The 11,391-nt window shown below is 53.7% G+C and overlaps 1 protein-coding gene across 1 annotated transcript in view; it reads right to left on the minus strand.

Moving 5' to 3' along the window:
* DDR2 (discoidin domain receptor tyrosine kinase 2) overlaps positions 1-6,843 on the minus strand; it is a 144,036-nt gene extending 137,193 nt beyond the window's left edge. The window contains exon 1 of the mRNA XM_073356221.2: positions 6,691-6,843. The gene's annotated coding sequence lies outside the window, so the exon portion shown is untranslated. The remainder of the gene's footprint in view (positions 1-6,690) is intronic.
* Positions 6,844-11,391: the final 4,548 nt, after the last annotated feature.

Genomic DNA, 11,391 nt, shown 5'->3' on the forward strand with positions numbered 1-11,391 from the left:
TGGCCAGAGTCAGCACAGCACGCAGAAAGAACACACGCACACACAGAGCGCCAAATATCTGACCACAGGTGCTACGGGGAGGAGAGCCTGGATTACTGGCCAGATTGGGTCCAGAGCGCAGAGACAGAGGAAGCGCTGCATAGGGTGGCCACCTTTCTAATGGCTTGTAACTGGATCCCCAAGGCCCAACCCCTGCTCCACCTCTTCCCCCAAGGCCCCACTCCCGTCAATTGTTGGGTCTTCACTAGCATGGCCACACAAGTAGCCTGGCCCCCAGAGGTGGCGGCTGCTGCTGTGCTGCCTCCTTCCTTCTGCTTAGGGTTGCCACCTTTTCCACAGACCAAAAAATTGGTGCCAGTGTGAGACTGCTGACTTCGCTGTATGGGAAAGGGGATGGAGTGGGAATGGGGGGCTGAATTAACTGCAGGGGGGCTGGGGGGTTGGAGATGGGAACAGCTGAACTAATGGCATTGGGACAGGGACCTCCCTCCCTCTCTCCCCAGATCTCCCTGCTGATTGTGCCCCATGAGCAGGTGAGGTGAGGACTCTTTGCACAAGCCCCCCAGCAACCTGGGCAGTGACCTCCAACCCCAACCTATAACAGGTCCCAGCACTGATTTATATTATTCCCATGTTGGGGGAACACCATGAACAAGGTTTTGCCACTCATGGCCACTGGAGGCTGTGGTCTGCTTCACAGACTGAGAAGCACTGCATATGTCAGCCACTGCCACTGGCTTGTGGCACACATTTGGGGTGGCTGGATCTCACACACACCCCTACATTGTCCCTCTGGGGCTGTGTGCAGAGGCCCTAGCACACGCACTGGTTAGCACACACTGAAAGGAAAAGCCCTGAACAGGAGAGGTCTGCAGACCTGACAGGGTCCAATTCTCACCTACCTACAAGCACAGCTCCAGTGAAACACCCCCATCCTGCAGGCCAAGGGCAGGCCTCCCAGCCTCCCTGGGAATGCAGACCGGGCTTATTGGCATTAGAGAGAGCACACGCATCCAGTCTAGGAGCATGCCCGACCCTTCCTTTGCCCACATGCCATCCCATCCAGCTCTCAGGTTAGTAAATGAGCAGGAAGTGTCCATGCAGCACCCCCAGCACTCACAAGAGAGCAGGGCCCAGCCCCTCACAGGTATTTTGATGCCTATTGAAATGGATGAGAGCTAGGCACCTAGATACCTTTGAGGCTCTGGACCCAGCTGCCTGAGGCTCAGCTCCTCAGACCCCTGTGAACCCTGGCAAGGCAATGAGGCTGGCAGTGGAGGGGCTGGTTGGAGGTGGGTTTGTTATCTCATGTCCATCTTCTCCTTACAACCCACCCGCCCTGAACAGAGCGCACAGCTCCCCTGCACTAGTGCCCAGGACAGGGCTGTGACCAAGTGGAGATTTTCCCTTCTTATGTTGTATGTGAGCCTATATGAGTCTTGCTTTTTTGCCAGCTGGCTGGGAGTCACGTCTGACTGCAGAATTGGGCTGCAGGGCCCTCTGGCTTCCCCAGGAGCCCAACCTGGGCGGACTCACTGCGGGCAGCACATGGTGAGAAAGGGGATGCTGAATGCTCCGACGTCAGACCCAGGAAGGTCAAAGCTGTGTAAGCTTCTTGCCCTGGAAACAGTATGCCCAGAGAGAGGAGGCATGCTCCCCCAGAGTCCTGACTGGCTTTGTATGGAGTAGTTCCAGAGCATCACCCCACTGACTCCGTGAAAACTGGTGGCAAAGGTGGAATAAACTACACCCTACAGACAGAGCATCCTGCAGTAAGTGACTGGGGAGCAGTAAAACAAAGGGGTGTGACGGCGAGAGACAGGTGTGCTGGAGGCGACGAGAGGTGTGGCTCCAGGAGGAGCCTACGGATTAACCCTGAGAGGTGGGCCCCCGAAAAGGGCTGGCACACTGAAGGGGTTCCTCACAGGGAGCTGAGAGAGCACAGGCCTGTGTGTCTGTGACCACTTGGGAACAGGGTGGAGATGGCCTATCACCATCTCCTTAAGAAGGACATTGTGGAGCTGTGCAGAGAAAGACAGCTGCGCATTGGAAAGCTCACTAAGGCACAGCTGATTGCTTAGTTGGAAGAGGAGGATCGCTCTAAGGAGCCGGTTCCTTACCCAGCTTGGGGCGGGAGAGAGGCTGGGAGCAGCTAGGCAGCCGCAGGCCCGCACCAGTTCCTGACCCATCTGGGGCCACAAACCAGGCTGGGAGCAGCCAGGTGTCCCGGAGACCTGTGTCCCTGACCAGCAGGGGGTCTCCACCAAGTTCCCAGTCAGTGGATCTGAGACAGATGGAATTGGAGCCGAGTTTGAAGGAGTCAGAGGACCATGAGAGACAGGGAAGGCATGAAGTAGAACAGCAGGAGAAAGAGGCAGCAGGAACTGGAGATGGCAGAGCTGAGAGGCAGAGGGACCTATCCAGAGGTGACTGGGGATGGACTCCGGGGTGCCAATTCTGCAGGGAACCTCAACCCTAAATTGCTGCCCCAGGTTAAGGAGAAGGGAGATATAGATGCCCGTCTCGCAGCCTTTGCGAAGGTTGGCAATTGGAAAGAGGCTGGACCTGCAGAAAGGCTTTGGTGTCTAGCCCCCTTCCTGGGTCCCAAGGCCATAGAGCTCTGTAGCCAGATAGGCAGGATGGCAGACTGGCTCTCACTCCTGGGCCCAGCATATATGTACTCTCCTGGGCTCAGGACCCTTGGACCCCCCAGTGGAAGTGGAAGGTGGTGGTCAATGGGGAGACATTTCTGGGGTGGAGAGACCCTGGGACAGAGAAAACTGTTGTCAGGCCCTGGGTGGTGCAGCCTCACCAGATGCTGAGGGGCTGTGTGACCTGGGTGAAGGGCCCAGGGATGAAGGCCCTCGCCCTGCCTATGGCCCAGATCCCTGCGCAGACACAGGAGGGGTCAGACTGGCTGGTAGTTGGGGTTCTCCAAGATATCGGCGGTGACCTCCTGTTGGGGAATGACTATTTGGGTCAGGATCCAGGCCCTGCTCCTGTAACAGCCAAGGATTTGAATCCAGGAAACCAATCGGCTGAGACTGAAGTGGTCAGTGAAAATGCAAATGACCTGGCTGGCAGGAGGAAGGCGCTTCTAGGCTCAGGATACCTGCCTGTCTGTAACCAGAGCCCTGGAGCTAAATGAGACAGATGGTCCCTGCCCCGCTGCACACAGGGGAGATGCTCATGCTGGCTCTGATTCTGTGAGCAAAGCAGCAGGCTTGCTGCCGGCCCTCACTGGGACAGCAGGGGCAAAGCTGAGCGTAAGGGGATCAGAGACCCCAGCTTCGTGTGGGCAACCACACCCAGATGGACAGTTACCAACCAGGGCTGTCTTGTCCATAGGTGCAAATGGCCTGGGACAAGGATAAGGCAGCCTTGTCATAGAGGAGCCTTTTCAGAAGGTGGCCCTGGACTTGGTGAGGGACGAAGGTGGGGGGGAAGGCCTCCCCCAATGGAGAATCAGTGGTGGAGTATGTACTGACTTTCCGGGCAAAGGTCACTGAGCTCATGGGTCCTGCCAGGGAGAACCTAGCCAGGGCCCAAGGGAGGCAGAAAGTCTGGTATGACCACTCAGCCTATGGCACCAGGGACCAGGTGAGGGTTTTCATCCTGGAAAGGAAGAATAAGCTGAAAGCTGCCTGGGATGGGCCCTTCAAGGTCATCAAGCAGCTGAATGAGGAGAACGATGTGGTGGAACTGCCCAACCAGGCTCACAGCCACTGAGGGGACCAAGTCAACATGATGAAGCCATACTGTGACAGGGAGAGGCTGGTACTGGCCATGTGTGGCCAGTGGGAGAAGGGGGAAGAGCCCCGGTGGGTCTTTTCCCTGAGACCGGAGCCGGCCCCTTGCTGGAATCAGTTTCACTCTGACCAGCTAACCCCTGCCCAGCAGGCAGAGATCAGAGAAACGCTGCATTTGTACCAAAAAGAAAAGGAGTACTTGTGGCACCTTAGAGACTAACCAATTTATTTGAGCATAAGCTTTCGTGAGCTACAGCTCACTTCATCGGATGCATACTGTGGAAAGTGTAGAAGATCTTTTTATACACACAAAGCATGAAAAAATACCTCCCCCCACCCCACTCTCCTGCTGGTAATAGCTTATCTATTTGTACATTTGTACCAACAGCGGTTTTCCAACCGGCCTAGGCTCACTAACTGAGCTGTCCACTGGGTGGAGATAGGAGCTGGCCTTCCCTCAGGTGTTCCCCATTCAGAGTAATGGGGAACACAGCACAGGCCCTGGAGGGAGAGGTCAGAGACATGCTGGCTTTAGGGGTGATTCAGCCATCCACCAGCCCTGGGGGCCTCTCCCGTGGTGCTGGTCCCCAGGAAAGATGGATCAATCCGATTCCATGTGGCCTATTGGAAGCTCAAGACCATCACTGTGTACACGGACCACTCACCCTGCCATGGCTGCACCAGATGAGCGGGGCCAATGTGAAGCTCCAGAGGTGGAGTCTGTCCTTCCAGGATTATGAGATGGAGGTGGTCCATGTTAAGGGGAGTGCAAATGTTATAGCTGATTCTTTGTCCCGGAGAGGGAGGCCTGAAAGTGACTGGCTAAAGTGACCCCATTCAGTTCAGTCTCAAAGGGGGGAGAGATGTGACGAAGTGGGGATTTTCCTTTGTTACACTGCATGTGAGCCTTCCTGTTTTGTATGGGTGCGGTGTGTGCCTCAGTTTCCCTGTGTATTGCACCAATGTCAGGTGTGACACTTTTGCAGGGGTTGCTCCAGCTGCCTGCACCGATGCTATACCTGCCCTTTCATAACCCAAAATCCAGAAGGGGGATGTGACCAGGTGACACTTGGCCCAGGAAGCGAGACAAAGGCCAGAGGAGGAGCAATAGGCAGGGCGGGGCCAGATAGCTGGAAGCAAGTCACTCTCAGCTGGCTTGGGGCACAGGGGAAGGACCAGAGCCCTGGCTCTGGTTTCCCTTCCCCAAGATAGACTTGGCTGGAGGTCACTGGTTTCTGTCCCGGTGGGTTCTGTCCTGTGCTGTGTGCCTGACTAATGTACCTTCTGTTCTGCCAGCTGGCTGGGAGTCATGTCTGACAGCAGAGTTGGGCTGCAGGGCCCTCTGGCTTCCCCAGGAGCCCCGCCCGGGTACACTCATGCGGGAACTGCTCTGTGAGAAAGGGGATGCTGAATGCTCTGAGGTCAGACCCAGGAAGGTCAAAGCTTCTTGCCCTGGAGACAGTATGCTCAGACAGAGGAGGCATGCTCCTATCGGAGTCCTGACTGGCTTTGTATGGAGTGACAAGGGCTGACTCCCTGACAAAGGCTCACAGTAACAGGCTAGCCAATGTTTCACAGGCCATGCCGAGGACTGGCACAGCTCCTCCATAGACCAGGCGCTTGCCCTGTTAAACGCTATGGAGACCTCAGACACGGCAGAGCTGGGGGCTGTAGAGCCCCAAAGATATTCATCGTAGAAGTGTAGGACTTGAAGGGAGGTCATCTAATCCAGTCCCTTGCACTCAGGGTAAGACTAAGTATTATACAGACCATCCCTGACAGGTGTTTGTCTAACCTGCTCTTAAAAATCTCCCATGACAGCAATTCCACAACCTCCCTAGGCAATTTATTCCAGGGTTCAACCACTTTGACAGTTATGAAATTTTTCCTAATGTCCAACCTAAACCACCCTTGCTGCAATTTAAACCCATTGCTTCTTGTCCTATCCTCAGAGGTTAACAAGAACAATTTTTCTCCCTCTGCCTTGTAAACAAACTTTTACATACTTGAAAACTTATCATGCCCCCTCTCAGTCTTCTCTTCTCCAGAGGAAACAAACCCAATTTTTTCAGTCATCCCTCACAGGTCATGTTGTCTAGACCTTTAATCATTTGTGTCGCTCTTCTCTGGACTCTCTCCAGTTTGTCCACATCTTTCCTGAAATATGGAGCCCAGGACTGGACATAGTACTGCAGTTGAGGCTATATCTGCCCGGAGTAGAGCCGCCAAATTACAGCCCCTGTCTCGCTTAGAACACTCCTGCTAATGTAGCCCAGAATGAGGTCTGGGTTTTTGCAGCAGTGTTACACTTCCACAGGACAGAGCGGTCCGAAGACCACAAGTCCCGGGAAAGCAGCGCCACAGGCGCCGTGGTCTGCAGTGGCGGGCTGGCCCGATGCATGCTGGGAGCTGTAGTCTGTTCTGGCTACAATTCGCCGTCTGCGGGAGCGGGCTCCAGCGGCCCCGTTACCCGGCGCTGCGCGGAGCATCTGGGGCCGCGGCTCGGCACCGAGCGGGCAGGGCCACGCAGCCCGCTCACCGCTAGCCTCGGCAACCCCGCTGCCCCCCTGGAGGGGCTCCGGGTACCCTGGGCTCCCCTCCACTAGGCCCGGGGGACACAGCCCGGCTCGCGGGCGGCCGTGCCCTGTCCGCGCTCCAGGCGGGGGTAGAGGCGCGGCGGGACCTTGGGGAGTTTCCGCGCGCGGCAGGCAGGGGACGCGCTGGAGCCGGGGCGGGGATCCCGCCCCCAGCCGGCCCGGCCCGCAGCGCCCCGTTCCCCCAGCAGAACGTTCCCTTGGAGGGGGCTCGTCCCGACCTCCCGCAACTTGCCCCAAAACTTCGGGGCCCGCCGGCCGGCCGCTCACGGGCTCTGCCCTCGCCCCGCCGCGCTGGGGCAGCCCGGAGTCTTGGGCGGCTGGGCTCCCGGCCCCGCAGCACTTACCCCAAGACGCGCCGGAGTGGGGCCGCAGATTCCTTTTCCCGGCCGAGCGCGAACTTCTGCCGGCTGATGCAAGACGCCGCCGAGCGCCGGGGCATTCTGCGGATTCCTGGGCCCCAGCCAACGTCCCACAATCCCACATCTTGCACATTTGGCTTCAATTAGGGGCTGGGGGAGCCAGACACCAATCAGAGCTGGCTTCTCTGACGAGGCTCGCTTGGCCCAAGGGAATGTGTGCAGAGCTGTAATTTACAGCAAAACCCATTCATAGGAAGGAAACAATCCCAAAGCAGTGAGTGGCTTTACAGACTCAGGCAGATTGTTTCAGGGTGTGTTTTACTGCTTGTTCATTTAGGTAGTAGAGCTTTATGTGAAGGAGAGAAAGGATTAAAGGCAGCTCCTTGTTAATATCCCCCAGGTGCTGGCGCTGCATCTAGCTGTATAAACCTCCCCCCTTAACACAAAGTCCAGAAGTAGCAGTTGGGATAATTTGGTCTGCAGGGATCCTGCCCCCAACCAAAGGGAGTCACTCAGCGATGCACAGACAAGGCTAGAGGGACTCCAGGGTGGCCTCACAGCTCCGAGGGGATGAAAGAATGAACCAGAACCCCCTGTTGGGCTTAACTCTTCCCATGCTGCCTGGAGCCATTCCCTGTGCACCCCTGGTGGAGGAGAACAGGGCACTCCACATCTCCAGGAGACAGCGCTAGCAGAGGGGATATGCCTATAAATCTCCCTAGCACAGAGACCTGGGCCTTGGTAGGGGTGCAGGACCATGTTTCCCTGGAGGAGGGGAGCTCCCCTGTTTTATAATCCCTTCCTTCAGAGGGTGATGCTTGGGGATTGGGTGGGGTTTTCTATCAGTGCTTGGTGGGTGGGAGGCTTCTTGGGATACCCAGGCCTGTGAGGCATCTTGCTACTGCTTCCCCTTCACATGTGGAAGCCCTGTCTGCCTCTGCCAGCGTCAGCTCACTGGCACCAGCAGCCAGTGGCGGCACCAGCCTGCCCCTCTCAGCCCACATGAGCTCCACTGCCCTCTGCAGGCTAGCAATAGGCACACCCCACCCCTGAGCATCCCCAGGAATTCCCAGGCCCTGCTCTACTGGAAGTTCACAGACTGGCTGCTCCCAAAGGAAAAGTGTACCCCAGCTTACCTGCTCTACCTCGGATTACCACTGTGCTCAACCCACAGCACTTAGGCTGGGTTCCAGAGAAAGCAAGCATATACCTACTAGCAAAGACCAGAGATTCAAATGACAACAGGCAGAGCTATTGGAAACAAAGGTTTACATACCAAAGCATAGCACACATTCTAGAGCATAGACTCAAGTAACGAGATGCCATCTTGTCTAACAAGGTGCTGCTCCGCCTTAGTCCTACCAGTGATTTGCACCCAGGCTAGCTGAGAGTCAGAACTTCCTTTCAGAAGACCAAACTGGCTGGCAGTGTCTCCCCAGGAGAAGAATGTGCATGTGTCTCTCTGCACCCCTAGATATATTAGACCAGTGCTTTGTTGTTCACCTGTAATGAGGGTCTCCCATTCCCCCCATCCCACCTCTTCCTGTACATTTCTTCTCCTGACATCCCCACAATAGCATTTGACTCAATGCTAATCAATTCCTATAGTAAGACTCAATAGGCAATGGAAAGCAGAGAGATACCTGCCTCCCACCTGCTGTCTGATGGAACTTATCTCAAGGTCTGTACCTCTGGGTGGCCTGCCTTAACTACCAGGCTTTAAGACCATAATGTTCCATATATGTACACACATCGCTGTACATATTATCCTCACATACATTTTGCAATGAGGGTGACCAGTGCGACACAGGCTTTCAGCAGAAACTTCCTTACCTGACACTCTTCGGTGAACTAATGTGTAAATGCCAGACCCATGGGATCCCTGTGACCCTGATTCATCCCTGTCTCCTCTGCCAATTGACATCAAGAGGTCCCTGGGTCACAGTAGTGGAAGTGGCCTGGTGGAACAGGAGCAGCAGGAGCCCTCCTCCAGTTAACAATGCTAAAGCAGATTTCAAAGCAAAAAGGCACTGCTTAGAGGTGCTGTTCATTTGCTATGTGCAATCCCAGTGTGGAGTGTCAGTGCATGAGATTCCAGCTGTGAGCACAAGACGGAGGAGCTTCCTACCTTGGGTGCAGAGTGTCACATATGTTAGGGCCAGCAGGGACCAGTAGATCATCTAGTCTGACCTCCTGCACAGCACAGACCAGCAATTTACACCCAGTGATTCCTGCACCCAGCCCAGAACTTCACTGTCTAGCACAGCCCGAACACCCAGGCTTGATGCAGAGACTCCAAGTGATGGGGAATCCTTCCCATCCCTAGGTGACTTGTTCCAGTGGTTACTTACTCACACTGTTAAAGATATGCCCCTTAGTTACAATCTAAATTTCTTCAGCTTCCCGCCATTGGCTCCTTTTCTGCCTTTGCCTGCTAGATTGAAGAGCTCTCTGCTCTCAGCAACCTCCTCCCCATGTAGATACTTAGATTATTTTTTCACTTCAAGGTCTAAAGGACACACAGACAAGGTTTTCATCTTGAGGCCAAAAGACCAAAAACATCAAGACACTTGATCACAGCCTTAGATAGGCCAAGAGACTACTTACACTTGATCTTAGCCAAAAGGCTGAGACTTCTACACTGTGGTCGAATCACCTCTTCCTGTTAAGAGTCAATGAATGACCAACTGAAAAGCAATGCTAAACCATCCCAGTGTGATTCCTGCTTTGCCAGGCACTGCCAGGAGTGCCTGAGAGAGCCACTCTTCTGCCCCTTGAGGCCTGGTCTCTGCCCTGCCCCCCCCCCCACTCACACACACACAGTTGGTCCTGGCTGGGTCATCTGCTGGGTTGAGCCCAGGAACCTCTGGATCTGAAAGCATGAGCCTCTACTGGTTGCACTTAAAACAAACAAATGAACAATAGGTCTATTAGCTCAAAGACAATATCAGTCAGCTCTGTGTTCTTGGGGAACCAGGGTGCAGTATCCAGCCTGACTCATGAAAGACACCCCCCTCCCAAGCCTCTGCTTGAACCAAAACCAATCAGAGAAAAGACTTGCAGAGAGCAGTGAAGGGCAGTGGAAGACACACCTAGACCCCTCCTGACAAGGGTGACAAGATTAAGGCAACTCCTCTAGCCTCATCTGCATAAAAGATGGGACAAGGAGGCATCTCCATTAGCATACAGAATGGAGAACAGAGATTCCAAGGCAAGAACCTCACTGAAGTCTGGGACCAGAAAAGCAGGGAAGCACTGCATCATGGGGGATCTCTGCTGCAAAGTTAATGAACCTACACCTGCATACACCCAGCTCAGTTAGACCAATTCTAGTAATAAATCCTTGACTGATATCCAAAATACTGAAGCAGCCTAATTGCATTGTGAGTTCCCTGGAAGAACCACGACCCATAGCCAAGAGTGATCAGCTCCTATTGTCTAGCCTAAAGAAAACCCTTGAGTCATCAATTTACCCATAAACAAATCTAGTGTTCTCCCTTGAACCATTGTTATTTCCCTACAAAAAACCCTACCCACACTCCAGTAAGCGTTCTGTTGCTTGGATCCAAACTATGCATCAGTTCCACTGGGACTCCATCTTCTCCTAACAGATCGTGATGGGGGCTCTGTCTGTCTCCAGTTTTCAGGACCCTGAACTACCATCATCACCTGGGAAACCCGACCAGTTCAAGCTTCATGGGAGTGGTGAGATCCCTCCCTCTGTTTTCTTTTCTACCTCAGGTAATAACCTTTAATAGTGTAAACTTATGTTGGTTTAGGCTCTCCTTGTGTAGTTATCACTATTATTCAATAAATAACTTTTATGGTTAAACTGGTTGTCTCTCTCTGAACTTTACTCTTTTCTGTTTTTAGCTTCCCCCATTTACTCTGCAGCAACGCTTCTTTTACCTAAGCTAAAGATCCCTGTAGCGCCCAAAAATACTGTGGGATTTGCACATCAAGTGGGTTACTACCAGTACAATTGTAACGTGAAAGTGGGGACAGGGATGTGCTGAACCTGTGACATACGAGGGTGGCAGCTTGAAAGTGCTGCTCTGCCCAGCCTATTGAGCCCAGGGACATATAAGGGTGACAGCTTGAAAGTGCTGATTGACCCGGTCCATTCAGACTTGCTCTGTTAGTGTGTGTTCGTTCATCCGGCCCTAGGGAACCATTGGAGGGGACTTACAGAAGGGAAAAGTAGAGCTCCATATGAAAACACAAGTGACACAAGCAGTACATTGATAGAATTACAGAATCCCCCCAGAAAAGTAACCCTAATAAACGAGCATACCCCAAAGTAATGGGCACATCTGGTAACACAATAGCAAACTCAGAAACATCTATACCTGGTCTTGCCAATAGGGGGCAACAATCATAGAATCATAGAATATCAGGGTTGGAAGGGACCCCAGAAGGTCATCTAGTCCAACCCCCTGCTCAAAGCAGGACCAATTCCCAGTTAAATCATCCCAGCCAGGGCTTTGTCAAGCCTGACCTTAAAAACCTCTAAGGAAGGAGATTCTACCACCTCCCTAGGTAACGCATTCCAGTGTTTCACCACCCTCTTAGTGAAAAAGTTTTTCCTAATATCCAATCTAAACCTCCCCCACTGCAACTTGAGACCATTACTCCTCGTTCTGTCATCTGCTACCATTGAGAACAGTCTAGAGCCATCCTCTTTGG

The sequence above is a fragment of the Lepidochelys kempii genome, chromosome 8 (genome assembly GCF_965140285.1).
Source record: "Lepidochelys kempii isolate rLepKem1 chromosome 8, rLepKem1.hap1, whole genome shotgun sequence".
Taxonomy (NCBI): Eukaryota; Metazoa; Chordata; order Testudines; family Cheloniidae; genus Lepidochelys; species Lepidochelys kempii.